Source organism: Dendropsophus ebraccatus, chromosome 11 (genome assembly GCF_027789765.1).
Source record: "Dendropsophus ebraccatus isolate aDenEbr1 chromosome 11, aDenEbr1.pat, whole genome shotgun sequence".
NCBI classification, from domain to species: Eukaryota; Metazoa; Chordata; class Amphibia; order Anura; family Hylidae; genus Dendropsophus; species Dendropsophus ebraccatus.
The window spans coordinates 101,253,047-101,280,357 of record NC_091464.1 but is presented as its reverse complement, the minus strand read 5'-3'; the positions used below and the strand labels follow the sequence as shown (position 1 = coordinate 101,280,357).

At 44.5% G+C, this 27,311-nt stretch overlaps 1 long non-coding RNA gene across 1 annotated transcript in view; it reads right to left on the bottom strand.

Annotated features, from left to right (window-relative positions):
- Positions 1-5,900: 5,900 nt before the first annotated feature.
- Positions 5,901-27,311, bottom strand: part of LOC138768028 (uncharacterized) — a 31,744-nt gene continuing 10,333 nt past the window's right edge. The window contains exons 2-3 of the long non-coding RNA XR_011358917.1: positions 17,764-17,814; positions 5,901-6,083 (exon numbers count right to left, since the gene is read on the bottom strand). This is a non-coding gene — a long non-coding RNA (uncharacterized lncRNA). The remainder of the gene's footprint in view (positions 6,084-17,763; positions 17,815-27,311) is intronic.

The window sequence follows — 27,311 nt, the reverse complement described above, 5'->3', positions numbered from 1 at the left end:
TGATATGGGAGATGGTCACTATTTTGATGTGAATGAATTGGTGGATAATTTGGAGTTCGATCCTATTACCACTAATTTGAAACCTAAATCGAATTTTTATCCGATCAATAGTAAGGGTCCATTTTTAGAAACTTTTTACAATAGAACCATGAGAGATTTCAAACTTATGAACAAGGAGAAATATAGACACGCTAGAAATTTAAATAAATTACAAACAGAGGCACTATACAACCTTTCACGGAACCAAGAAATAGTAATTAAGAATGCTGATAAAGGGGGAGGGGTGGTTATCATGGACTATACTTATTATAATGCAGAAGCCACTCGGATTTTGTCTGATATTAAATACTATAGACCTGTAGACCTTGATCCTATTAAATTGTCCAATAATGAACTTGCTAAACTCCTCAATAAGGCCCACAGTACCCACTGTATCCTCAAACGTGAAAAGGACTATATTTATACACCAAACCCCACTATCCCTTATTTTTATTTTTTACCTAAGGTCCATAAATGTAGAGAGAAACCACCTGGCAGACCCATTATTGCCAGTATGGACTCCGTGACAGGAAATTTATCAGAATACATTGATCGCCAGTTGCAAAGATTTGTTGTGTCGCTACCTGCGTATCTTAAGGACACTACCCACTTACTTACTATTTTAAAAAATTTTACTTGGAAAAGTAACTATATTTGGGCCACACTCGATGTGGCCTCTTTATATAGCAATATTCCCCACAAAAAAGGTATTCAAGCAGTTGAGTCGTTTTTGAGTGAGGATCCCCTTATGCCCTCCAGTCAAAGAGAGTTTATTTTAGAAGCTATCTTATTTGTTTTAACACATAATTATTTTAAATATGACAAAAAGTTTTTTATACAAGAATGCGGGACGGCTATGGGCACTAAATTTGCCCCATGTTTTGCCAACTTATACATGGGGGCCTTTGAAAGACAAATTGATCACCCCAATATTGTTCTATATAAACGATTCATTGACGATATCATTTTAGTGTGGGAAGGAGAGTTGGATAGTCTACATGATTTTATATACCATTTGAATCAGAATAAGTGGGGATTAGAATTCACCAGTCATATTAGTAAGGAGGAGGTAGTGTTTTTAGACCTGACTATTTTTATTGAAAATAATTTAATACAAACGGCCATGCACTTTAAAGAGGTGGATGCTAACAGTTATTTAGATTATAACAGCTGTCACCTTAATAGCTGGAAAAATAACATCCCCTTTGGACAAATGAAAAGAATTAGACAAAACTGTAGCTCCACCATAAAATGCAAAGAGCAGATGTCTATACTACATAATAGGTTTATAGAGAAGATGTACCCCCAAGCGTTTCGTAAGGGGGCTTACGATAAAGCCTTGAGCTATAGTCAAGAGACCTGTTTGTTACCATCGGACTCAGGGAAAGAAGGAACCAATGTGAATAGAGACACTCTATTCATCACTAAATACAATGCCCACCATAGAGATATAAAACAAATATTGAGTGAAAATTGGGGGATTTTGAGAGATGACCCTATATTAAAAGATTGTATTTTTGAAAAACCACAATGTGTTTTTCGTAAAAGTAAAACACTAAAAAATCACCTCGCCCCCTCGGTCCCTAGGATGGAGAAAGGTGGACTTAGTGATATTGCAAAAAGTTGGTTAATGGAACCAGGGAGTTTCAAATGTGGTAGCTCTAGATGCAAATGTTGTTTCCATATAAGACATAAAAGAAAAGAAATACAAATACCGGAAGAAAGAGATCCATTTATTATAAAACAACGTTTAACATGTGACACTAACTCTGTGATCTATATGTTGGAGTGTCCTTGTACACTCAAATATATAGGAAGAACAAAGAACACCTTAAGACAACGTCTCAATAAACATAGGTTTAATATAAACCATGGATATCAGTTACATAGTGTCTCACGACACTTCTTAGAACATCATAATAGCGATTCTAAATTATTACGCATTACTCCTATAGAGAGAATCCCACAGGAAGACTACAAAAGCTTGTGTCACAAAGAAATGTTTTGGATCTTCCGACTTAATACATTGAACCCCCATGGATTGAATGAGTCTCTAGAACAGGTATTTTAATTCATTAAATTTGCACATAGGACACTTTGATAGAACTATATATATTTATTTAGTATGTTTATATTATTACCATGAGGGTCATTATTTATATATTTATACTATTTATTTACTTTATATCTTTTATTATAATATCTTATGGGGTAGTATGTGTAGTTGTAAGAACAGCATACCCCGTAGAGATTTTGTACCTTTTAGCCTGATTATGATTCTCGGTCTTTATAATAGATAGCCATAGATACATTTTTATTTTTATTTTTTTGTATGTATACATATTAACATGCTTTTAATTATTGTTAGTATATGAATTTATAATAGTTTCCTATTTACATATGAAGTTATGTTTGGTGGAACGCACTTGAATCGCATCCATCTTATTCGGAGTTACTTCCGGTATTATTGGAACGCACTAGTGAAACGCAAGGTCCTTCCGGTGAGAAGGATTGCGATAGGTCACGTCCGGCCAAGCCGGAGCGCTAGCGAGTAGCGTCATTTCCGGTTTGGCGCGGGATATGATCGAACACCATTTGATGATGTAAGTACATGCATTGTATAAATACTACTTGTTATTTGTTATCTGTTGGCTTGATAAAGGTGGGTGGTAGTCCACTGAAACGCGTTGCCAAGTACCATAAATAAACGGAATCTTTGGAGTGACAAAGGTGGAATACACTGACCTTTTAATATCTACAAGCGTCCTGGAGGGGGTCTGGCTTAATGTCATCAGCCTTTCCCCCACTGTGAAGTGAGTGCTTTATGCCGTGTTAACGGTTTCATTTTTTATGCTCCTATAGTCCCCATCTCTGAGCGCTGCATTTTTTGTATTTTATTCTCTCCCATATGGAGGCTGAGATCCGTGCCTTCCCAGCTGACCCGCTGTACCCATTGGGTGTGAACAGTCCCTCTTCAGGTGTCTGGCCCACAACACAGAACTCTGATGCTGAACTTCCCCACATTAAAGATGCCTCGCCACCGCCACCTTTTGTCTCAACTGCCAACTAAAAATGATTTCCTCTCTTTGATCTCGGAGGTTAAAAAAACTTGTAATGAAATCTCCGAGGTGCGAAAGGACATCCAGCAGATTACGACTAGAATGGAGACTCTGGAGGATGATCAAGATGCTACAAGGGGTTATATAGCCCAATTGCAAACTACTCTCAGTTCTCAAACCGCTGCTCTGAATGACATGCAACGGCACATAAAGGATCTGGACAATAGGGGGAGGCGAAACAACATTAGGCTTAGGGGCCTGCCCGAAGCTATGAGGGATGAAACCCTTGAAGCCATCTTTAACTCCATCCTGGGTGAACCGACATCCCATAAAGTGAAACTGGACAGGGCGCACAGGGCCCTACGGCCACGCTCCTCCTTTGGGATGTGATTTGTTGTGTCCATGACTTCCAGCTGAAGGAGTGAATAATGGCTAAGGCTAGGAACATGCGGGACCTGGAGTTTGATGGGGCACCAATCCAACTGTTCCCTGATCTTTCCTGGATCACCCCACAGAAAAGACGCTACCTACGCCCTCTCCTGACTCTACTACGGGACAAGGGCATCGTTTATCGCTGGAATTTTCCCTTTGCCCTTACCGCCCGTAAGGATGGATGCTCTGCGGTGCTGTGGGATCTCCTGGATCTCACAAGGTTCTGTGAAGCTCTGGACCTCCCGGTTCCCAAAATTGCAGAGTGGACACTCTCACTGCCGCTGCCGCCTCTCCCTCCTGTTTGGCAACAAACAAGAGGCGCTGGCGCAGATCTGACATGTCTTCCCCTGGACACCGCTCCCCCCCCCGGGGAACCCTCCCTGAATCTTCTACTACATGATGCCTGAAGGCTTGAGTCTACCTATGTTTGCCTTAGTATTTCTGCTATATGACTAGTCTAAATGGGGCCGTTCACCTGATTTTCTACTACTAATTCTCTTCTCCTGCTGCGTGGGTCTGCTCTGTGGACCTGATTCCATGTGTAACCAGATGGGTTTATTAAAGAATATTAAAGTGTCTTATTGATGTGATAGGAAGCAATGTAAGGTATATGTATAGATTAGCTGGCCTGGTATGGCTATGTGTGTGAACCCCATTATAGTTGTGTATGTGGGAACCCATATGTATACTCATTCCCTTTTGTAATGGTCAATATGTTTGTGTCAATCAGCTGTAAACCTCCCCAGTAGTGTCAACATTGGTTGTTGTTGTTCAGCTGTCAAAACCTTGTAGCTGTAGTTGTAAAACCATGTGCCCATTGTGCTTGATAAACATGTACAAGGCCTGGGAAACTTCCATCCATGGTCATCAGTGGTCTACATAGACATTTCTGGAAGCCCATCACCCCCCACCCAAACTTACTATAAAGGTCGGGGGTATGTAGCTTCTAGTCAGCCTCAGCTGGGACCATGGATGGAAGGTGCCCAGCACCCTGGAGGTCATCGAGCAAAATGGGTGTATATTAGACCATAATATACAATGGGGCTCCCCATCTCATTGTGGAAGGAACAACCATGCATCTGTACCATCTGTAACTGCAGCTAAGTATTGTTTTCTGTATTAAATCTCTTATTTTTCTATTAATCTGTGTGGTTATAGCCTTCTCCGACTATTATCAAAAGCAACCGGTTACACCATGATTGTCCCTCTGCTCTTTCTTCTTCTCCCTCCTCTTTTTCTCCCCCTCTGGGGTTCAGCCTCTGCTTCTGAGAATTTCAATCTTTTTGGTTTTCTCTTTACCCCTTGCCCTATGCTTTGAGTATGGGCCATTGGCCAAGTGCCATATATGCTACAATGTTGGTTGTCTACTGTATCCACTTGGATGTTTTAGGACCCAGATACTGTACAATGAAGGACTAGATAATTAATGAAAAAGTAGAAGAATATTTATTATACTTAGCTTCGGTGATAAAGATGAGTTCAGGTCAGTCTGGGGAGCCCCCTCCACAAGGTCATGTGTCCCAGAAGTCGAATCAGCAGTCTGGCTGGACACAGCACTCTGGTAGCAGTTCTGTTCCAGTTGAGGCTCCTGACTGCACCAAACTAGGAGTTTTTATACTATTTTTTGCTAGGGGTGAGGGGACTAACTCATAACCATTCCTGGTAGTGCTAAGAGTTTCCCAGGACTGACCAGCTGGATAACTTGAGCAAAATAGATCCTGGTATTTAGACAGTTGTTACACCACCAACTGCATCCTCCAGTGTTGATGCTACTGGGGAGGTTCACAGCTGTTTGACACGAACATATTGACCATTACAAAAGGGAATGAGTATACATATGGGTTCCCACACACACAACTATAATGAGTTTCACACACATAGCCATACAAGGCCAGCTAATCTATACATATATACGATACACAGATATAAAGCAGTAATCAATAGATATAGGTAGGTCTGAATATATATATATATATATACACATGCATCCAAACAAAACATGTATCCAAACTGAAAAGAGACATTACAATTATGTCTCCCTGTTACACTCCACCCCTGGCTCTTTTCAGTTAATAGGTACCCATTTTTAGAGGCAGAGCTTGAACAGTGTTGCTGGTACATTTGGTGATACATGTTATAAGAATACGAATACATATGTATATTATAATGCCTACTAACAACAGATGTAGAGTTAGTTGCAAAATGCCACCAATCCATCCACCTTTTCCCTTGAACCAGTTTAGTGGATTTAACCAACTGAACCGGTCAGGGAGATTTAGGTTCCAGTCGTCTTGTGAATTTGCTTTTCTAAATTCCTCTTCCTGTGTGAGGGGAATAGCCAAATATGCCATAGTCTTTGATGAAATCGGGGAATGGGAGCAAAGCCAACAGTCCGTTAATTTAGTTCTGGAAGCAATTGATTCATGCATTTTCAGAAATCGGTTATTCCAGGGCTCTTCCAGTTTATGATGAAATTCATCCCCCATTAACGGTTTCACCAGAATCACCATCATCATCATCATCAGGGCCATCTCTGCTTAGATCGGGATCAATCTGTAAGAAGGAAGATAAACAGGAGAATCAGTCCCTTCATACAATACAAGATATGTATTTCCTTGTCCTTTCGCTATGACTTCCCCTACTTTCGGTTGCACTCTCTTGTCCGCCACACTTGGCGCTATCCACACTTTCCTACCTGCCTCCATTATTTGCACTTGCAATTTTACCTTCAATTCTTTAGGAACTATTATTACATCACCTACTTTTTCCCCCTTAACTAACATACCCCACTTCTGTGGGATGAGTTCCACACAGTATTCTCCTTGCTCATCTTTCCTCGCTTCCTCCACCCAATCACACCATTCAGCTATAGATGATGCAGGAACAAAGTAAAAATGATTGTTTCCCTCAACATGCAAAATGTCAGTTGGAATCAGATAATTACATGGGGGCGATTCTTTTTCTCCTCCCACCACCCATGGGGCATTTCCAAATTCCCTGTCTTCATGTGCCCTCACTGGTATCTGTGTTGTGTTGGTGTTTGTCAAGGCTTTCCTTGTGGTCACTATCAAAGGTGGTATGGTCCTGTCATTTCCCTGTCCTAACATGCGTTGAATTGGGGTAGAACCTCCCACCACCCGCTGATTCAGTAGTTGAGTGGCCTGAGCTAACACCCTATCCCATCCCCTCAGTGTGTGAGTAGGTGTAAGCTTTTTTATTTGTTCTTTCAGCAAACCATTCATGCGCTCAATAAGGCCAGCTGCTTGAGGATAGTAAGGAATATGGAACACCCAGTGTACTCCATTTTCTGTCGCCCAGTCTTTGACTTGTCTGCCAGTGAAGTGGGTTCCATTATCCGATTGTATTTCAACTGGTGTCCCGTAATAGGTTGTTAACAAAGTCAATAATTTCAAGGTAGTTGCTTGATCTGCTGAAGCAGTAGGGCATACGACAAGCATGCCTGAGTAGGTATCTACTGCAGTCGCACAATACTTGACATTTCCCCTGCCAGCTGGTAAGGGACCAATGTAATCCACTTGCCACACTTGTCCAGCCTGTTTGCCTCTGTATATATGTCCTGGATCTCCTTTTAAAGTGGCTCTTTTTCTCACAGTCTGACATATGGGGCATTTAGCTACAATGTCCTTGGCTTGAATAAATGTGATGGGAATCCCTTTCTTCTGTGCCCAGTGATAGGTGCCTTCTGCACTCCTATGGCCACACTGAGCATGAGCCCAATCTCCCAAACATTGTAGTTCAGTGGATTCTTCACAAGAAAAAACATGTGTCAAGGCATCTGTCAAGTCATTGTTAGGTTCATTGTTGTGAGCATCAACATGCCCTACTCGAATAGATCTTAGATGGGCTTGTTCCCAGACAAATGCCCACAAACTTGGGCCACCCCAGATCTCTTTACCATTTACTGTCCAGCCATCTTTCTGCCATGTAGCCATCCATGCTGTCAGACCTTTAAAAACAGCCCAGCTATCTGTGTAAATTATGATAGATCCTTCATTTTCTTCTATCACCATTTGCACGGCTTGTAGTTCAGCATATTGGCTAGATCCTCCTTCTCCTGTTTGATGAATGATTGTTTCTGTAGCAGGCTGATATGCTGCAGCTACCCAGACACGGCCATGGCTGGTGATTGTAGCAGACCCATCTGTAAACCAAGCCTCTTTTCTCTCTTCTGGGGTAAGCTGTTCCCATGGAGGGGCCTCTTGGCAGGGGCCTCCACCTATCTGCAAAGGTGGTGCTTCCTCCTCTGTGGCCTCGAAAGTCACATGGCCTGCCAGCTGTTGGCTCACCAGTAATGGTTCCTACGTTCACTTAGGTACCATTTCCACTTTTGTAGCGTTGGTTTTTGCGCCACAGCCGTTCGGGCACCTAGTCCTTCCTGCAATAGGTAGGTCAGTTCTTATAGTGACAGGTTGTTGCTTTGTGGTAGGCTCCACATGTTGTAACGCAGTGTAAGCAGCTAAAAGCTGTTTCTCCAAAGGGCTATACTTTCTCTGTGCAAGTGAAAACTGCTTAGACCAGAAGCCAATAGGTGTTTTGTGAGTTCCAGCCATTGCAGCCTTCTGCCACAAGCCCCAGGACAGGCCATGTTCAGTCACAGTCACATCTAGGAAAAAAGGTTGATCAGGCAGGAGAGGACCTAAAGCATTAGGAGCTCTCACTGCAGCTTTAGCTTGCTCCAATGCTCTGTCTTGTTCAGGTCCCCATGTGAAGACAGTCTTTTTTCTAGTAACATTGTAGATAGGCCGCAAAATCAGTCCCAAATGTGGCACAAATGAACGCCAAAATCCCAGCACACCCAGAATGCTTTGTGCTTCTTTGACAGATGACGGAACTTTTAAATTGGCAATAGTGTCTAGCACTGGTTCGGGTATGACCTTCTGTGGACCAGTCCATATCATCCCCAAGAACTTTACTTGTTGTGCAGGTCCCTGCACTTTATTGGGGTTTATGGCCCATCCTCTCTGTTGCATATGTTTCATCACAGTGTGTAAGTCTTTAGCAACATCGTCCTTGGTGGCACCTGAAAGCATGATGTCATCGATGTAATGGTATAAGGTACAAGTCAACACAGGCAATTGCTGTAAGTCTCTGGCTATTAGTCCATGACAGATAGTTGGGGAATGCAGGTATCCTTGTGGCACCACTGTCAAAGTATACTGTCGTCCATCCCAGGTAAAAGCGAACTGGTCCTCCGATTCCTTGGCAATAGGTATCGAGAAGAATGCATTTGCCAAGTCCAATACAGCATGCCATTCCCCTGCAGTATGGGTGATGTGTTCCACAAGGGATACCATGTCTGGAACAGCTGATGCCAAAGGTGGGGCCACCTTGTTCAGTCCTCGATAATCGATAGTCATCCGGTAACTGCCATCTGGTTTTTTGACTGGCCACAAGGGGGCGTTGAAAGGGCTAACAGCTGGTCGGAGTACTCCTGAAGACAGCAAAGCTTGTATAGTCTCTGAAATCTCCTTGTGTCCTCCGGGAAGGCGATACTGTTTCAGGTACACTGGTGTGTCAGGCGGAGGGATGTACACTGGGGTCCATTTGGCATGGCCGCGCATGATAGGGTTAACTGCAGAGATAGAAAAACAACAGACTGAGGTACCAAAAACATAAGTCCCAGACATTGTGTGTATAGTCTGTCCCTTAAGTATGTCCATGCCTAACATATTATCAGGTAAATCTGAAACAAGAACTTGTGCTTTAAATATAGGACCCTTCCCTATTCTCAACCTGCATTGTACCCTTTTAGCCCAAGTTTTTTGTCCTCCTAACCCTTCAATGGCCACCCAGGATTGTGATTCCCCCCTAGGATGTCCCTGAAAAAGTGAAACCTCAGCCCCTGTATCAAGTAAAGCTGTAACTGATAAGGCCAGGATATGCGATTTTACCTACCTGCACCGTACCTGTATGACTACATATATATATAGGCCTCTTGCTCAGAAGCTCCAGCACATTAGAGAGTCCCTGATAGGGTTAACATATAGTTGGACAATTTCTTACCTTGGAAAACTTCTGATATGACACTAGAAAGAATGTTTTGTCTCAAGAACTATTTCCCTCAGAGACATGTTTATCAGCGTTCAAGGCCGTTCTCAGAGGAAAGCTGCCTGTCTGTTACAGTGGGAATAATGTGAAATTATCATTGCACAGAATGTATTGTTCTAACCTTTTTGACCTTTTTGAATAATAATAATGAATACTAATATAGATGCCATTGCGCATGACTGAATATCTAAATCACTAGCACCGCCTCATCTATGTCTTATTAGCATTTGTTACCACCCTATATTTTATCTGTCTATAAAATGTGATGACCATAATAAAACTTGGGCCATTATTATCCAGGCTTATAATCATGATACATTGTCTTATCTGTGTCCGTGACGTATAAGTAACGAGCTGGTAATACTGCAGGTTACAGCTCTAGATATAATTTAAAAACCATCCTTTACCTGGGTTTTTGGCTTCTCTCCATAGAGAGAGGTCAACATATAAATTTAACCTTAACAGTAACCCTTTGTGGTGTGCCTTTCTCCTGCCAGTATATCTCAGCTGAAGCATATGGGCGTCTGTCCCCTGGCTTCATCACACACACTCTCTTCATACTGGCAGGGGACTCGCCTTCATGTCAATCTAGTGGCTGTGGTACTTCCCACCCCCTCTTTTTCCTGCCTCAAATGTTCAGAAAGTGCGGTTTGTGCAGCATCATATGGGCTTGAATTCTTCCCAGGCATAAAATGTGAATTGTCCCTAATTCCATTTTTTGGTCTCACTTGGTACAATTTACCCTTTTGTTTTAGATCCTTCCAGCGTTTAAGCAAGTCAGGTGTGGAAATGCCATCGATGTCTGCCTTGCTTACCCCACTGTTCAAGAGATCAAAAAACATTTGCTTTCTGGTAATTATTGTTCTCCCTTTCCCAGTTGCATTTGTAGTGGATTCAAGCTTCCTAGATTTATGCATTTTATTGCTTTTCTCCAGCTCCCCCAGCTGTCCTAGCAGTGCTGCTGCCTCATACACAGTTTCTCTCCGAGCATCAATAGCACTTAGCATAGTAAACAAAGCTGCTTTAAGGGGGGGAGGGGCACTCATCAAAATTTTCTGTTTCATTAAATTTGTAAATCTTTCCATGTCAGGTCCATTCCATTGAGTTACCACAGCATACACACCATCAACGGGCAAAGGCTCGGTAAGCAGACCCCCAATACAGCCTATCTCTCTGAGTCTAGTGATTCCTTCAGATAGGGTATGCCATGGTGAAGCATCAATGAGCTCTGAAGGAGTCTCATGTACTTGCACTATGGAATCCCTTATCAGATGTAACAAAGAAAAGGTACTCCCAGTAGTCCTTGCCCTACGCATTTGCAGTCTAACTCTAGCGTCCAAGCACAAACTACCCAAACCGACTGCTTCTCTGTTACTCAATTGAACACCATCCCCTCCTAGGTCCCATACCCCTAAGAGCCATGACAATAATCCCTCTCCTGGTTTCTGTCTATACTTATTCCCCAGCTCAGTGAGCTCTCCTGCGGTATAAGTACGTGTCTCCTCTACATAATGTTGCTGAGCTCCCTCAGTATAATCATGTTCCCCAGAAGTTGTAGCCCTCTGAGACACTTCTCTTTTTGATTTTGTTGTTACTATGGGACGCACTTCTTCCTCTTCTATTTCCTCATCAGATGAAGATGAGCCTGACCAATCCCCCACTGCATCCCAATTACTTTGCTGTATCAAAGTTCTGACTCTGTATGTACTCCCTTTGCCCGGGGGTGGTCTTTGTTTTCTCCGTCTGCGTGTTTGTACAGTACGGACAACATAATTGGAAAATTGAGTACTTAATTCCCCATTATGTTTTTCAATATCCCTTAAACAGGTCCACAAGAGAGTCAGTTGTCTTCTCAACTGCTTCTCGCTTTGCTGTCTCCTCCTGTAGCGCCTGCAAGCAAATCCACCCCACGCTTGCTGCGGCCTTCTGCTCAGAAGAATTATATCGGGATAGATCTAACCCCACAGCTGCTTGACAGGGGTCAGCCAAGCACTGTGGCGCAACATATTTGTTGCACTCACGGGCGATGGGAGCCCAGTGTCCGGAACTATGCACCCACAAGGGAAGTGGACCCGTGTGCTGATTCTTCCCCTTTTTACCAAATCTAGCAGCCATCATATCCTAGCCACAACCTTAATCCCTTCACCTGGACCTATGCTATAGCACAAGACCCCCAACAAACAAGGCAACAATCAATAGCTAGGCCTAACAGCCCTACTTTCCCACAAACACGATAATTATGCAAGGTTCATTATACAGCATCCCACTTCTGACACCATTTGTAGCCACTTGGATGTTTTAGGACCCAGATACTGTATAATGAAGGACTAGACAATTAATGAAAAAGTAGAAGAATATTTATTATACTTAGCTTCGGTGATAAAGATGAGTTCAGGTCAGTCTGGGGAGCCCCCTCCACAAGGTCATGTGGCCCAGAAGTCGAATCAGCAGTCTGGCTGGACACAGCGCTCTGGTAGCAGTTCTGTTCCAGTTGAGGCTCCTGACTGCACCAAACTAGGAGTTTTTATACTATTTTTTGCTAGGGGTGAGGGGACTAACTCATAACCATTCCTGGTAGTGCTAAGAGTTTCCCAGGACTGACCAGCTGGATAACTTGAGCAAAATAGATCCTGGTATTTAGACAGTTGTTACACCACCAACTGCATCCTCCAGTGTTGATGCTACCGGGGAGGTTCACAGCTGTTTGACACGAACATATTGACCATTACAAAAGGGAATGAGTATACATATGGGTTCCCACACACACAACTATAATGGGGTTCACACACATAGCCATACAAGGCCAGCTAATCTATACATATATACGATACACAGATATAAAGCAGTAATCAATAGATATAGGTAGGTCTGAATATATATACATACATATATACATATATATATATATATATATATATATATACACACATGCATCCAAACAAAACATGTATCCAAACTGAAAAGAGACATTACAATTATGTCTCCCTGTTACATCTACTTTACAACTCTGTGTTTGTCATGTCTGCGTCCCCCCCCCCCCCCTCTCCCTACCCTGTTTCTCCGCAGTTACCTTCCTGTTTTTGAACGTTCAGATCAGCGTAGAGCCTGCAGGGCCACCTTCTCCGTGGGTATTCCTCCTACGTGACACTACCATTTCCCAGGTTTGGGTGAGTCTTTTCATAGGTGTGTTTCCCTACTCCACTTTTTCTCATGATTAAATGTATATCACTTAACGTGAAGGGACTAAATTCCAATGTTAAAAGACGTTTGGCTTTAAGGGAACTAAGAGATGCACGTGCTGATGTTGCGTTTTTGCAGGACCACAACGCCAACTTCAGGTTTGCCCATAATCAATACCCCCAGGTGTACTCGGCCTCGGCGAGTAGCAAACATTGTGGTGTGGCCATCTTATTGTCCCGACACTGCCCGATGCAAGTGACCTCCTCTGTTTCAGACCCAGGGGGGAGATATGTAATTGTGGAAGGCACCATACAGGGTAAGCTTATCCTTTTTTGCAATGTCTACGCTCCCAACCGCACCCAGATCCCCTTTATCCGCAGGGTGCTCAGGCGAGTGGCAGCCTACCCTCCTTCGCCGCGTCTGATTGACAGGGATTTTAATCTTCCCCCTATCTGGGATGATGAATAGGCACTCTGTCACGGACAAGCCTCCGCCCCCTGATCAACTTAAACTCTCTAAAGAATTTAGAAGGCTGGTACGCTATCACAACCTGTATGACCTATGGCGCATTGATCGTACCTATACTTTCTACTCACATCCTCGACGCATCCAGACGTACGCTAGAATCGACTATTTCTTTGGGAATATACCAACAGTGCGCCTGCTAAAGGGAGCAACCATAGGGCCGATCTCCTGGTCGGATCATGGACATGTAGCCTTGACCTTGGCTTCACTTCTCTCCCCCACCCGCCAGTGTCATTGGAGGCTGAATGAGTAACTTTTGAAGACTCAGGTTCACAGGGACTCTATAAAGGAATGTATATCCACCTACTTTACTGAAAAGAAGGAACTGTTGAGCTACACTCCACCTTATGGGAGGCTCATAAGGCAGTGGTTAGGGGGCATTGTATAGCAGTGGGATCTAGGCTTAAAAGGGATGCTCAAGCCCATATACAGACCACAAGATTCTATGAGAAGGGGAATAAAGCTCACACGTTGTTGGCACGTTTGCTCTCAGAACGCTCTGCTGCTCAGACCCCGCATGTCCTAAAGGATCATCTCGGTAATTCTAAATACCACCCCCATGACATTGCCTTGGTGTTCTCTAGCTTCCTATCTAAACTTTACTCTCTTCCATCCACCCTGCCCTCGGATCCAGCAGCCTGCCAGCGGCGGATACAGGACTTATTGAGGGACTGTCGGTTACCGACTCTTTCCTCGGAGGCCTTGGAGGAGCTTAACGCCCCAGTAACTGTTGAGGAATTACAGGAAATTCTGAAGTCTCTGCTGTCTGGTAATGCCCCGGGACCCGACGGTTTTACGTACCTGTACTATAAAACTTTTTCTGCTCTTCTCCTCCCCAAACTGGTCCCTTTGCTTAATGCCTTTTTGAAAAGTGAACAGCTGCCCACTTCCCTCCTACATTCCTACATTAAAGGGAACCTGTCACCCCCCGTGCCGGGATGACAGGCTCCCGACCCCCCGTTAGAGCCCCCTATTCTCACGTGATCCCGCCGGGTCCCGCTTCTGGAGATGGTCGGGTCACAGAGATATCAGCCGCTGCAGCCTGGCGCGCGTGCTCCTCAGATGAGTCCAACGCTCATAGAGAATGATGGAGCGCTGGACTCTCCTGTCATTCTCTATGAGTGTTGGACTCATCTGAGGAGCACGTGCGCCGGGCTTCGGGCGCTGATATCTCCGTGACCCGACCATCTTCAGAAGCGGGACCCGGCGGGATCACGTGAGAATAGGGGGCTCTAACGGGGGGTCAGGAGCCTGTCACCCCGGCACCGGGGGTGTAATATGATCCCCAAACCAGATAAAGATCCCTCAGAGTGTGCTTACTATACACTAAGTTGTTGGCCACTCGCCTGGGGTATTGGCTCCCTACATTGATACATAAGGACCAGGTTGGATTTGTTCCTGGGCGACAGGGGGTGGATAACACTTGTAGAGCTATTGACCTTATTGACGCAGTGAACAAGCAGTCGGGGAGGGCCCTGATGCTTAGTTTAGACGCTGAAAAGGCGTTTGATCACCTCAGCTGGCCTTTCCTTTTTGAGACATTGCGCCCTTTTGGCATCACGGGCCCCTTCCTGACTATGGTCCATGGACTCTACTCTAATCCTACTGCCTCTGTTAAGTTACCCCACCAGCTGTCTCCCCCCTTTACGATACGCAATGGCACACGTCAGGGATGTCCACTCTCGCCGCTACTATTCGCATTGTGTATGGAGCCCCTGGCATGTGCCATTAGGAATAATCCCGATATAAAGGGTGTTTGGGTGGGTAACCAGGAATTTAAAATGATGCTCTTTGCTGATGATATACTGCTGTCCCTGTCCACCCCCTCACTACTCTCCCTGTGCTACATGCTCTTCTGTCCTCCTTCGGGTTGCTTTCTGGCTATAAAGTCAACACGACTAAAACTAAAGCCCTCCCCCTTGGTAAAGGTCCCCAGAATTGAGAGAGGCGGAGCTAGCAACATGCTAGGCTAGCTGCACGCACCTTGCTGCTCCTCTGCTCCTGCCGAGACATGAGTTGGCTTGCTGTCTGATGGGATGCCGGCTGCCAGTGAGGGGTGCCTGGGGATGCCGGTAGCTTGGATGTGGAGAAGGGGTGACTGCGGAGTGGCGGAGGACAACATGAGGAAGGTGCGATATGACCGGGCAGATTCGGTGGACTTACCGAGAGGGAGACTCCCGCTTTGGCCAGTGAATGCGGGCGGCTTGGTGCCGCCGGATTGGGCAGGATAGACGGCCAGCCCTGGAGGGCCCCAGAGACTCTGGAAAGGCCCGGGAGTCAGCATCTGCAATGGGCCTGCTCTGGTCGGTCGGAGAGGCCGGAGCTGGGCGGACCCATAAAAAGGAGTCCGGCAGAGACTTGCTAACATGGTGACAGGACGCCGGCACCTCGTGGCACTGCTATTTCCATCCGGCCGCACTTTTTACACTTTGTTGCACCCTTCTATAAGGTAGCTTTTGCTTTACTACCCACTCCAGCTGCATGGTCAGGACGGTCATTGCTTGTGCAATATGGCTTATGATGGAAGTTTTTATTTGCCTTATCCACCTCTGCTTTTTCCTTCAGCTCAACTGCCCCCTCCTTTCCTCCCCTCTGAGCAGAACATTTGGACTGGAAAAGGGGCCTCTGAATTATCTCCCTTGCCGGCCAGCTGCCTGGTAACTCCGGCTGTTGGACCTAATGACTCCGGCCACATGAGACTGCTGGATCGCCTCTGCTGGACAGGGCAATCCTTTCCTGGGAAGAAGTCTCTCCAAAGTGGAGCTATATTTCTGCACTTTCTGAAGACTCATTTGCCTTGAGAACAAACTACATGGACTACTGACTAACTTGAGTTTTTCAACTGTCTCTAACAAACAGAGAATTCACACTGGAAAACAGGTTCTATCACAGCAGATGTCATTGTCTTGAGTGGTTGCTGTTTTAGTTATGTCTATATATATATATATATATATATATATATATATATATATTCCAAGTGGTATTATTTCCTGCAGTGCTCAAAGAACCAGCTGCCTGTCTCCCCAGTGTGAAGAGCAAAATCCATGGACTATGGACCAAATGTGACTGTCCCTTTGTTTCATAATATCAGAGAATTCACACAGGAAAACAGGTTTTATCCTAACAAATGTTTATTTCCCTGAATGGTAGCTGTCTTATCCATACTTAGATATAGATTCTCAGTGGTGTCACTATCTGTAACTGCTTGTGTTTTCAGTTCTGAGTGCAAAATACATGGGTTATTTACAACTAGGTCCTCTACGCTGCCTCACAGTATCAGAGAATTCACACAGGAGAATAATGCCACCAATCAGGTGTTAAGAATTTCTGCGGTACGGTTCTTAATACCGATGGAGGGCGCCCAGTTTGGTTGTCATACATATAATTCTTAGTAAGGAGGGCTCTTGGTCAGTACCTTTTTGTTGTTGTTGTTGTTTGCCTCTTTGATTGCTATTGTATAATATGTCTACTAAGTCAACGAATCGGAAGGGTGGTAACTGGGGGGGAAATAATAGCTCAAACTCACACATATTGGAGAAATATCTAAAAACTCATTGTTTTTCTTTGATAACCCTAAAGAGGTTAGGTCCTGGCTAGATGGGGAGGGACTGGAGTGAGTGAGTGTCTTTCTTTGTATCAGATGTTAAATAAGTAATTTAAGCCAGCTACAACTATAATTATAAACACACGTTCCAATGGGTATTAGCAATTAATTGTCAATTATGGGTCTATTCCTTTATACCCATATCAACCCGATACAAAATCTCCTATAAAAAAGCCTATTATGTTAAAAGTTATAGTATACAAAAAGAGCAAAAACAAGGCTTCAGCTGAAATTCATAATTTAATTTTCACATAAAAATTAACAACAACATGTATCACATAATTCAAAAAAGTTACAAAAGATTGCAAAATGGCGTCCTACAAAATACACTGCTTCTACTCATACAACACTAGGTTAAAAAATGCCTGATGTCTGGAGTCAATTGTGTGTTGCTATCTCTAGTACATAATAGAGGGCCTCCCAAAATAGGAATAAAACCTAATTCTGGCCACTATCTGTAAACACAAATCTATCAGATCATATTGACTCACCCATGGCAGTGTGGTAGTACTTGACCCCTACGCACGTTTCGCGTGGCTATGCTTCCTCAGGGGGCGTCATAATTATGCTTATGTTTTATGTATTCTTAGGCGGGGGCAGGGATTGGAGCAGGCGGGAGGCGTGGCATAGGTGAGGGTCGTGGGAATTTCTGCTCACAACAGTAGGGGGGAGGGAGAAGGGGTGGCTGGGGGGGGCGTGGCGGTCCCCCAGAGAGGGAACTAGTTTTGTTTTTTGTTCCCCCCCCCCTCTTTTCCTAAATGGCAGGTCATACTAGCTTATTAAGCTGGAATGTCTGAGGAATGGCAGATAGAGTAAGTAGAGAGGTAATTACTGAGGTTCTACATAAACACCTACCTGCTATAGTCAGACGTCTAGAAACACACATAACCAGTGAAACTGTTGGCTCTATTAAAAGGAAATGGGCAAAATTAGAGTTCCACTCTTTTGGCTCTTCCTATTTCTCTGGCATTTTGTTATTTATTCATAATAAGATTAAAGGGGTTGTCCGGCGAAAAAAAATTATTCACAGAATAACACACATTACAAAGTTATACAACTTTGTAATGTATATTATGTCTGGGAATGGCCCCCTTCCCCGTGTCCCACCACCCCCACCCGTGTACCCGGAAGTGTGGTGCGCTATACATTACCTGTCGCGTGCCGACCACGGTCTCCAATCGTCAGCAGTGACGTCTTCTTCGGGAGCTTGGCGGATCTTCCCGAGTGCCGGCCGCCCTCTGCAGCGTCATCCGAAGCTCAGCCGCGATTGGCTGAGCATAACTGTGCTCAGCCAATCGCGGCTGAGCTTCGGATGACGCTGCAGAGGGCGGCCGGCACTCGGGAAGATCCGCCAAGCTCCCGAAGAAGACGTCACTGCTGACGATCGGAGACCGTGGACGACACGACATGCGGTGAGTATAATGCACCACACTTCCGGGTCTAGCGTGGGTGGGGGGAAACACGGGGAAGGGGGCCATTCACAGACATAACATACATTACAAAGTTGTATAACTTTGTAATGTGTGTTATTCTGTGAATAATTTTTTTTCGCCGGACAACCCCTTTAACTCTACTATTACCCACAGTAAGGTCGATGATAAGGGATGGTTTATATTTCTTCATGGTAAATTGGATGGAAATAATATTGTTCTAGCATGCATTTACATTGCTCCCCCTTTTAGGAATGATGTGCTCCTAACATTGGCCCAGCTCCTGAAATATACTTCCTATGATGCTTTGTTTATTGTTGGAGATTTTAATTGTGTAATGAATAATGCGAGGGCGAGGGACAGGAAGTACTCCGGTTTGGGGCAGCGTTCAGGTGGATCCCCTCTTCAAAGATTCTGTTCTGAGATGGGATGGCCTCTATCTGGATAAACATTTGTTTACCTGTTACATTACCTCTTATGATGCAGCCTCGAGAACCGATCTGCTTCTCTGTAATAATATGGCTTTGAAGTTGGTAAAGAAGATTAAAATCGAACCTGGAACAATTTCTGATCATTCCCCCCTGTTGGTGGACATAGGTTGTGGAACAAAGACCGCTGGTCCTCTCCCATATAGAGTTAATCATTATTGGTTGTCTGTTATTAACTGTGATGAGATTATCAAAAATGAACTTGAGGCCTTTTGGAAGATTAATAAAAACTCTGCAGATCTTTTGGTTGTGTGGGACGGCCTGAGGCTTTTCTGAGGGGCGTACTATTCAAGCAAATTTGCTGGGAAAAGAAATCCTTTTCCCAAAAGGAATCAGAACTCTTGAGGGGGGTGGAGGTGGCTGCTCAGAAATATGATCAAACCCTACAGCGGGATGATTGGTTAGTAGTGATGAGCGAATAGTGAGATATTCGAATATTCAATATTTGTACGAATATCCCGCGAATATTCGATCACATTAAAGTCTATGGGAACAAGTATTAGATTAGTGAATGTAACCGGATGGGTTTATTTCAGATTGTTAAAGTGTCTTATTCATGTGATAGGAAGCAATGTAGTGTTTTCATGTCTTATTTGTATCTATCTATCTATCTATCTATCTATCTATCTATCTATCTATCTATCTATCTCCTATCTATCTCTTATCTATCTATCTATCTATCTATCTCCTATCTATCTCCTATCTATCTCCTATCTATCTCCTATCTATCTATCTATCTATCTATCTATCTATCTATCTATCTATCTCCTATCTATCTCCTATCTATCTATCTATCTATCTATCTATCTCCTATCTATCTATCTATCTCCTATCTATCTATCTCCTATCTATCTCCTATCTATCTATCTCCTATCTATCTATCTCCTATCTATCTATCTATCTATCTATCTCCTATCTATCTATCTCCTATCTATCTATCTATCTCCTATCTATCTCCTATCTATCTATCTCCTATCTATCTATCTATCTCCTATCTATCTCCTATCTATCTATCTCCTATCTATCTATCTATCTATCTATCTATCTATCTATCTCCTATCTATCTCTTATCTATCTATCTATCTATCTATCTATCTATCTATCTATCTATCTCCTATCTATCTCCTATCTATCTCCTATCTATCTCCTATCTATCTATCTATCTATCTATCTATCTCCTATCTATCTCCTATCTATCTATCTATCTATCTATCTATCTCCTATCTATCTATCTATCTCCTATCTATCTATCTCCTATCTATCTCCTATCTATCTATCTCCTATCTATCTATCTATCTCCTATCTATCTCCTATCTATCTATCTCCTATCTATCTATCTCCTATCTATCTATCTCCTATCTATCTATCTCCTATCTATCTATCTATCTATCTATCTATCTCCTATCTATCTATCTCCTATCTATCTATCTATCTCCTATCTATCTCCTATCTATCTATCTATCTATCTATCTCCTATCTATCTATCTCCTATCTATCTATCTCCTATCTATCTATCTATCTATCTATCTATCTATCTATCTATCTCCTATCTATCTATCTCCTATCTATCAAATCAAATCAAATCAAATCAAATCAAAAAGGCTTTATTGGCAGGTCCAAGTTACACATTAGCATTGCCAAAGCATGGGGAGAATAGGGAGTTGAGGAAATGGGATTCACCCGGGGTCGGTGTACAGGGGTTCATGATGTATCATGGTTGGGGGGGGGGGGGAATACATTCAGGGTCGGGGTATTGGAGTCCATGACCTATCGGGGTTGGGGTATTGGAGTCCATGACCTATCGGGGTTGGGGTATCGGAGTCCATGACGTATCACGCTCCTCTCAGTCTATGGCAGGCAGTGACGTATTGTGCCACTATAGTCGCTGTGGTCTCTTCTTCTCCCAGCAGGATGGGCAGTTTCTCTTCCTCCTCCATGGTGGAGAAGCCTGGGAGGAGGTTGGAGAGTCTCCTATAGTGAGTGTCCCTCACTGCTGAGTATTTGGAGCAGTGTAGCAGGAAGTGGGCCTCATCCTCCATGGCCTCCTGGTCGCACTGCTGGCACAGTCGGCTCTCCCTGGGGATGTAGCTCTGTCGGTGCCGCCCAGTTTCAATGGCCAGGTTGTGGGCGCTCAGTCTGTAGCGGCTCAGGATCTTCCGGTCTCTGGGGTTGGGAAGCTCCTCCAGATATGGGGCCAGTCTGTATTCCCTCTGCAGGCTCTGGTACACGGCCAGCTTCTGGGATGCTCTGACCTCCTCCCTCCATTCTTGGACGTAGTCTTCTTGTCTCCTGGTTATTGTGTTCCTGATCCCGGCTTTTGTGAGCTGGTATGGTGGGATTGTCTGGTTGGGCTGGGTTCCAGAGGGTATGTTTTGGGGCTCTGCTTTGCCTGGGGCCCCTTGGTGTAGCAAGGCTTTATGGTGATAGGACCCTTCACTACTACCATGTAGGTGACCCCAGAATGACAGCGTCCTCTTCTGGATAGTTAGGTGTAGGGGAAATCTGCCCAGCTCTGCTCTACAGGCACAGTTAGAGGTGCTCCGATGGACCTGGAGGAGATGCTTACAGAACTCCAGATGGAAGATTTCCGTTGGGCTGGAATCCCATTTTGACCAGTCGGGGTATGTGTGAGGACCCCAGACCTCGCTGCCATACAGGAGAATTGGTGCAATAATGGAGTCAAAGATTTTAAGCCAAACCCTGACAGGTGGCTTAAGGTGGTAGAATTGTCTTCTGATGGTGTAGAAGGTTTTGCAGGCTTTGTCTCTCAGCATCTCGATGGCAGATTTGAAGCTCCCCGTCTGTTCTATTATCAGGCCCAGGTAGGTGTAGCTGCTGGTGGCTGTAAGGGGCTGGTTGTGTAGCGTGAAGGGAGGGGACCCGGCTGACTTTGTTTTCCTTCTCTGGAACACCACAGTGTTGGTCTTTTTGAGGTTGATGGGTAGAGCCCATGTGGTGCTGAACTTCTCCAGGATGGCTAGCTGGTCTTGGAGACCTTTCTCAGATGATGATAGAAGGAGAAGGTCATCCGCATACAGAAGGAATTTCACCTCGGTGTCATGGAGGGTGAGACCTGGTGTTGGGGAGGACTCCAGGGCTACTGCTAGCTCATTGATATAAATGTTGAAGAGTGTTGGGCTGAGGCAGCAGCCCTGCCTGACTCCTCGGCTCTGCTGGAAATAAGCCGTTCTCTTCCCATTTACCTTCACGCAGCATTGGTTCCCAGTGTAGGAACTTTTGATAACATCATAGGTCTTTCCCCCTATTCCACTCTCCAGCAATTTTAGAAGCAATCCTGGGTGCCACACCGAATCGAAAGCCTTTTTGAAGTCCACAAAACAGGCGTATATTTTTCCTTTCTTTGTGTTGTGGACGTGGCTCTGGATGAGGCGGTGCAGGGTATAGACATGGTCCGTGGTGCGGTGGTTCGGCATGAACCCTGCTTGGCTTTTGCTGAGGACATTGTGCTGGGTGAGGAAGCTGAGGATTCTCTGGTTCAGGACGTTGTTGAAGAGTTTCCCCAGGTTGCTGCTGACACATACCCCCCGATAGTTGGCCGGGTCGTACCTGTCCCCGCTCTTGTGTATTGGGGTTATGACACCTTGGTTCCAGGCACGAGGGAAGTAGCCAGAGCTCAGCACAATGTTGTACAGTTTTGCTATGGCCGCCTGTATTGCTGGTGGGCTGTACTTGATCATTTCGGGGGGGATGCCGTCAGTACCGCTGGCTTTCTTACACCTTATAGTTGATAGTCTCTCAGAAATCTCCTGCGGTGTTATAGGTAAATCCAGAGGGTTTTGGAAGTCCTTCAGTATCTCCTCCATGGTCTTCAGTTTTGATATAATTTGTTCTTGGTCCGGGTTCCGTTCCTCTTTCGGGATGTCTCCATAGAGGTCTCTGAAATATTGGAGCCAGATGTTGCCGCTCTGAATGTGGAGGGTGTTTTTCTTCCCCTTTGTGCCCAGGTGGTTCCATAGTTCCCAGAAGGAGTTTTCTTGGAGGGCGTCTTGGAGCTGGGTGAGCTTGGTTAAGGTGTACTCCTGTTTTTTCCTTCTGAGAAGGGTTTTGTATTGCCTTTGTATTGTGTCATAGGCCTCCCGCAGTTTGGTGTTGTTGGGGTCCCTGTGCTTTTTATTTGAGGCCGATCTTAGGGTCTTCCGTACACCTTTGCACTCCTTATCAAACCAAGCGCTAGGATTTTTTTCTTTTGTCTTCTTGTGGCTACTCTTTTGCAGGTCAGCCATTTCTGCCATGGTGTAGAATATATTATTAAGATCCCTTACCGCTTGGTCCACTCCTTCTGGGTTACTCTGGTACACCTTGTTGTTAAAGTTGTTGAGCATCCCTTGGATTTTTGGTTCAGTGTGTATCTCTTTATACTTGAGAGACGACATCTTGGACCACTTGTAGGATGGATGTAGTGGGAAAAGTCCGGCCTGATGGGGTTTTTGTCCCGGTGGTTTGTTTGTGGACTTAATATAAAGGACTATCTGGTTATGGTCCGACAGGTGTGATTGTGGATTGACTATGAAGGCCCCAATGTCTGAATGGCCCATATCTGTGATGGCGTAGTCCACTACACTGCTGCCCACATGGGAGTTTAAGGTGGTCCTTCCTAGGGAGTCTCCCTTGGTGCGACCATTGAGGATGTGAAGCCCCAAACTTCGGCAGAGATTCAACAATTTTTTGCCGCTCTTGTTCACTGTGCTGTCATAGCTGTTCCTCTCCATGTGTACTGAGCTATCACATTCAGTCTCTGCCCCATATATATAGATGTTTCCGTCTGCGGTCAGGTAGTCTCTTTCCCTACCTGTTCTGGCATTGAGATCTCCAGTTATGAGGACTTTTCCGCGGGTTTGATAGTGGGCGGCTTCCCTTTGCAGGATTTCGAAGGTTTCAGGGTTGTGGTAAGGGGACTCTGGCGGTGGTATGTAGGCAGCGCATAGGTAGATGTCAGATTGGGCGGTGAGGATGGAGCGGTCTATTCTAATCCAGATGTGGCTGTCTCCTCGCTTCACTGGTCTGATCTGCTGATGGAACTCCGCTTTGTACCACACTAGTATTCCTCCTGAACAGCGGCCTAGTTTGGTGGTTTTGTTTTTCAGGGCCGGGACAAAGATTTCCCTGTATCCAGTGGGCACCAGGGACTCACTCTCTGCTTTACTCCAGGTTTCTAGGAGGATTTGGATGTCACTATTTTCCAGACTCTGGGTGAAGTCCGGATCGTTTACTTTACATCCAAAGGCTGAAGCGTTCAGACCTTGGATGTTCCAACTGCTGATAATAAAGGATGTCATAGGGGGTCTGTATACCTTGTAATGAGCTGGATGTGTAGGACGGTCTGGGGGTCTGACTGGTTCTGGCATGGTAGACAAGGCTTGTGTTGTCCAGTCACATGAGTATCCTACTAAGGGTTCTGAGCAGGGTCTTTATCTCGTCTAGGTCTCTGCTCTTTATTTCTCGGTGTGAGGCAGGTGGTTTTCTCCATGGTTTTTGCCTTTGGTGGTCTGATTTGGGGTATGGGGCCATGTTTCCAGTTTGTGGTGTAGCACATGATGCTTGAGGTGTTTGGGTTGTTGGTGGCGTTTCCCTGTTGTCTCTGGTTTGGCCTGTGTGGGGTCTAGGACGGGGGGTTCTGTTTAGTACAATGTCCTTTATTTCTTTGGCCAGGAGGCTGACCCCTTGCTTGTTGAGGTGTTTGCTGTCGTATAGGTGGCGGTGGTTGATGTTGGGGTGTTGTGCCAGGGTGATGTTTGGCACTGAGCTGATCTTAACTGCTAGGTCGTTGTTAATGGTCTGGATGGTATCGCTGGCCACATCCTTTCTAGGCAGCAGGGTGGACACTATTATTTTACTGGTCGGGAACTTCTTTTGTGCAGTTTTTGCCAGCTGGGTCAGCTGTTCAGCAATTTGTTGCTGCTGGTCTTGGAGATTGTTTGTACCTGTATGTATGACTAGATTGGTTGGGTTGGTAAAGTGTGGTTCATTGATAACTGCTGTGACTTGTTCAATGGTTGCACAATTAATTTTCTTAACCCTAATTTTGGGGAAAAGTCGCCTCATGTTAAGGTATTTCCCATTAGAGTCTATGATTAGTACGGTATCAGTGTCCCCGCGTTGGGGCTTACGGGCTGCTTGCTGTATGGTTTCCTGGGTGCCACTTGGTTGTGTTGCTGGGTCTTTGTGCTGGTCTGTGCTAGCGGCTCTGATAGTTGTTGGCTCTGTCTCCATCTGGATCAGTCCGCCGTTGGTTGGTATGGTCACATTTATTTCTGGTGTTGTTGGTCTGTTCGGGATCTCTGATATAGAGTCCTGGATGCTGGCTGCCATTGTGTCTGTGCTCCCCCCTGGGCCCCCGTCCTGGTTCTGGATTTGTCTCTTTAGATCTGTTATCTCCTGTTGTAGCTTGCTGTTTTCTTGTTGGAGGGCTTGTACTTTACATTGCATTTCTCCTAGAGCTGCTGTGAATTCACATTTCACTTTGTTTATTTCATTAAGTGCTTTGTCGTTTGCATTTTTGTCACTTTGGTTTCTTTGAAGTTCCTCCTTGAACTGTACAAAGTCTCTCTCCAATTGAGATAAGCAGTCTCTGAGAATGTTGGGTGTTGGGTGGGAAGCATCCTCACCTACAGACACAGGGGGGTCCTTGGGGACTGTCTCTGGTTTTTGCTCTTGCTTGTGTTTTTGAGCTTCGTTTTTAATATCAGGAAATGTTCTTTCAAACTGAGTGAGGTTATCCTCAGTGCCTTGTACCATGATGGTGCCAGTGTTATAGAGGTTATCCTCAGTGCCTTGTACCATGATGGTGCCAGTGTTATAGAGGTTATCCTCAGTGCCTTGTACCATGATGGTGCCAGTGTTATAGAGGTTATCCTCAGTGCCTTGTACCATGATGGTGCCAGTGTTATAGAGGTTATCCTCAGTGCCTTGTACCATGATGGTGCCAGTGTTATAGAGGTTATCCTCAGTTCCTTGTACCATGATGGTGCCAGTGTTATAGAGGTTTATGGTGAGTACTGTGTCCTCCTCATCCCCAGTTTCCTTTACCCTGATCTGCCGGCCCCGGTTGATGCCGCCCTTTGAGATGTTTTCATAATAGTTGCAGAAGGCTTTGTTCCAGGCATTGGGCTGCTCGGTGAAGAAGACCACATCCGTTTTCCTCCTAATTGGCTCTTTATAAGTAAAGTCGGCATAGAGGGTCTCTGGATTCTGTCTGGTGGTGGCATCTTTTATGGCTTTCCTTGCCTGAATGCTCCGCAGCCCTTCTGAGTATGTTATCTCCAGGATGTCTGACCCCCTGCTGGCTGAGGCTGCCGGGCTCCTCTGCTCATCTATGTTGCTGGACTTTACGTGCTCTAAATTGTGATTTTGCATGTTTTAAATATTATCCTTATTTCTATGGAGTTTGGTCTCTAGCAGTTTCTGGTGAGGGTGTAGGGGTTGGTGTTGGAGCAGGAGCTCTTACCTGTGGCTGCTGAGGATCTTTGGACTCTTGAGGTTGATGGTCCTTGTAGCCTTGTGGTCTGTCCTGATGGTTGTTGGCTGTCCTCAAAGCAAGATTCTTGTTTTGTCCTTTAAATCCAAAAAAAGTTTTTCCTTTTTATGAAGAGCTTTAGTGCTGCTCGCTTCTGTATCCCATGGAGTTTGTATTTCCCAGGTTTCGTCTTAGAAATTGCTCATTACAAGGTATAAAGTGATGAAAACTCAGGAGCTCATGTTCAGTGCTGCTTACTCCTGGACTGCTGGGCGGGATATCTATCTACCTATCTATCTATCTATCTATCTATCTATCTATCTATCTATCTCCTATCTATCTATCTCCTATCTATCTATCTCCTATCTATCTATCTCCTATCTCCTATCTCCTATCTCCTATCTCCTATCTATCTCCTATCTATCTCCTATCTATCTATCTATCTATCTCCTATCTATCTATCTATCTATCTATCCATCTATCTATCCATCTATCTATCTCCTATCTATCCATCTATCTATCTATCTATCTATCTATCTCCTATCTATCTATCTCCTATCTATCTATCTCCTATCTATCTATCTCCTATCTATCTATCTATCTATCTATCTATTATCTATCTATCTCCTATCTATCTATCTATCTATCTATCTATCTATCTATCTATCTATCTATCTCCTATCTATCTATCTCCTATCTATCTATCTATCTATCTATCTCCTATCTATCTATCTCCTATCTATCTCCTATCTATCTATCTATCTATCTATCTATCTATCTATCTATCTATCTATCTCCTATCTATCTATCTATCTATCTATCTATCTATCTCCTATCTATCTATCTATCTATCTATCTATCTATCCATCTATCTATCTCCTATCTATCTATCTCCTATCTATCTATCTATCTATCTATCTCCTATCTATCTATCTATCTATCTATCTATCTCCTATCTATCTATCTATCTATCTATCTATCTATCTCCTATCTATCTCCTATCTATCTATC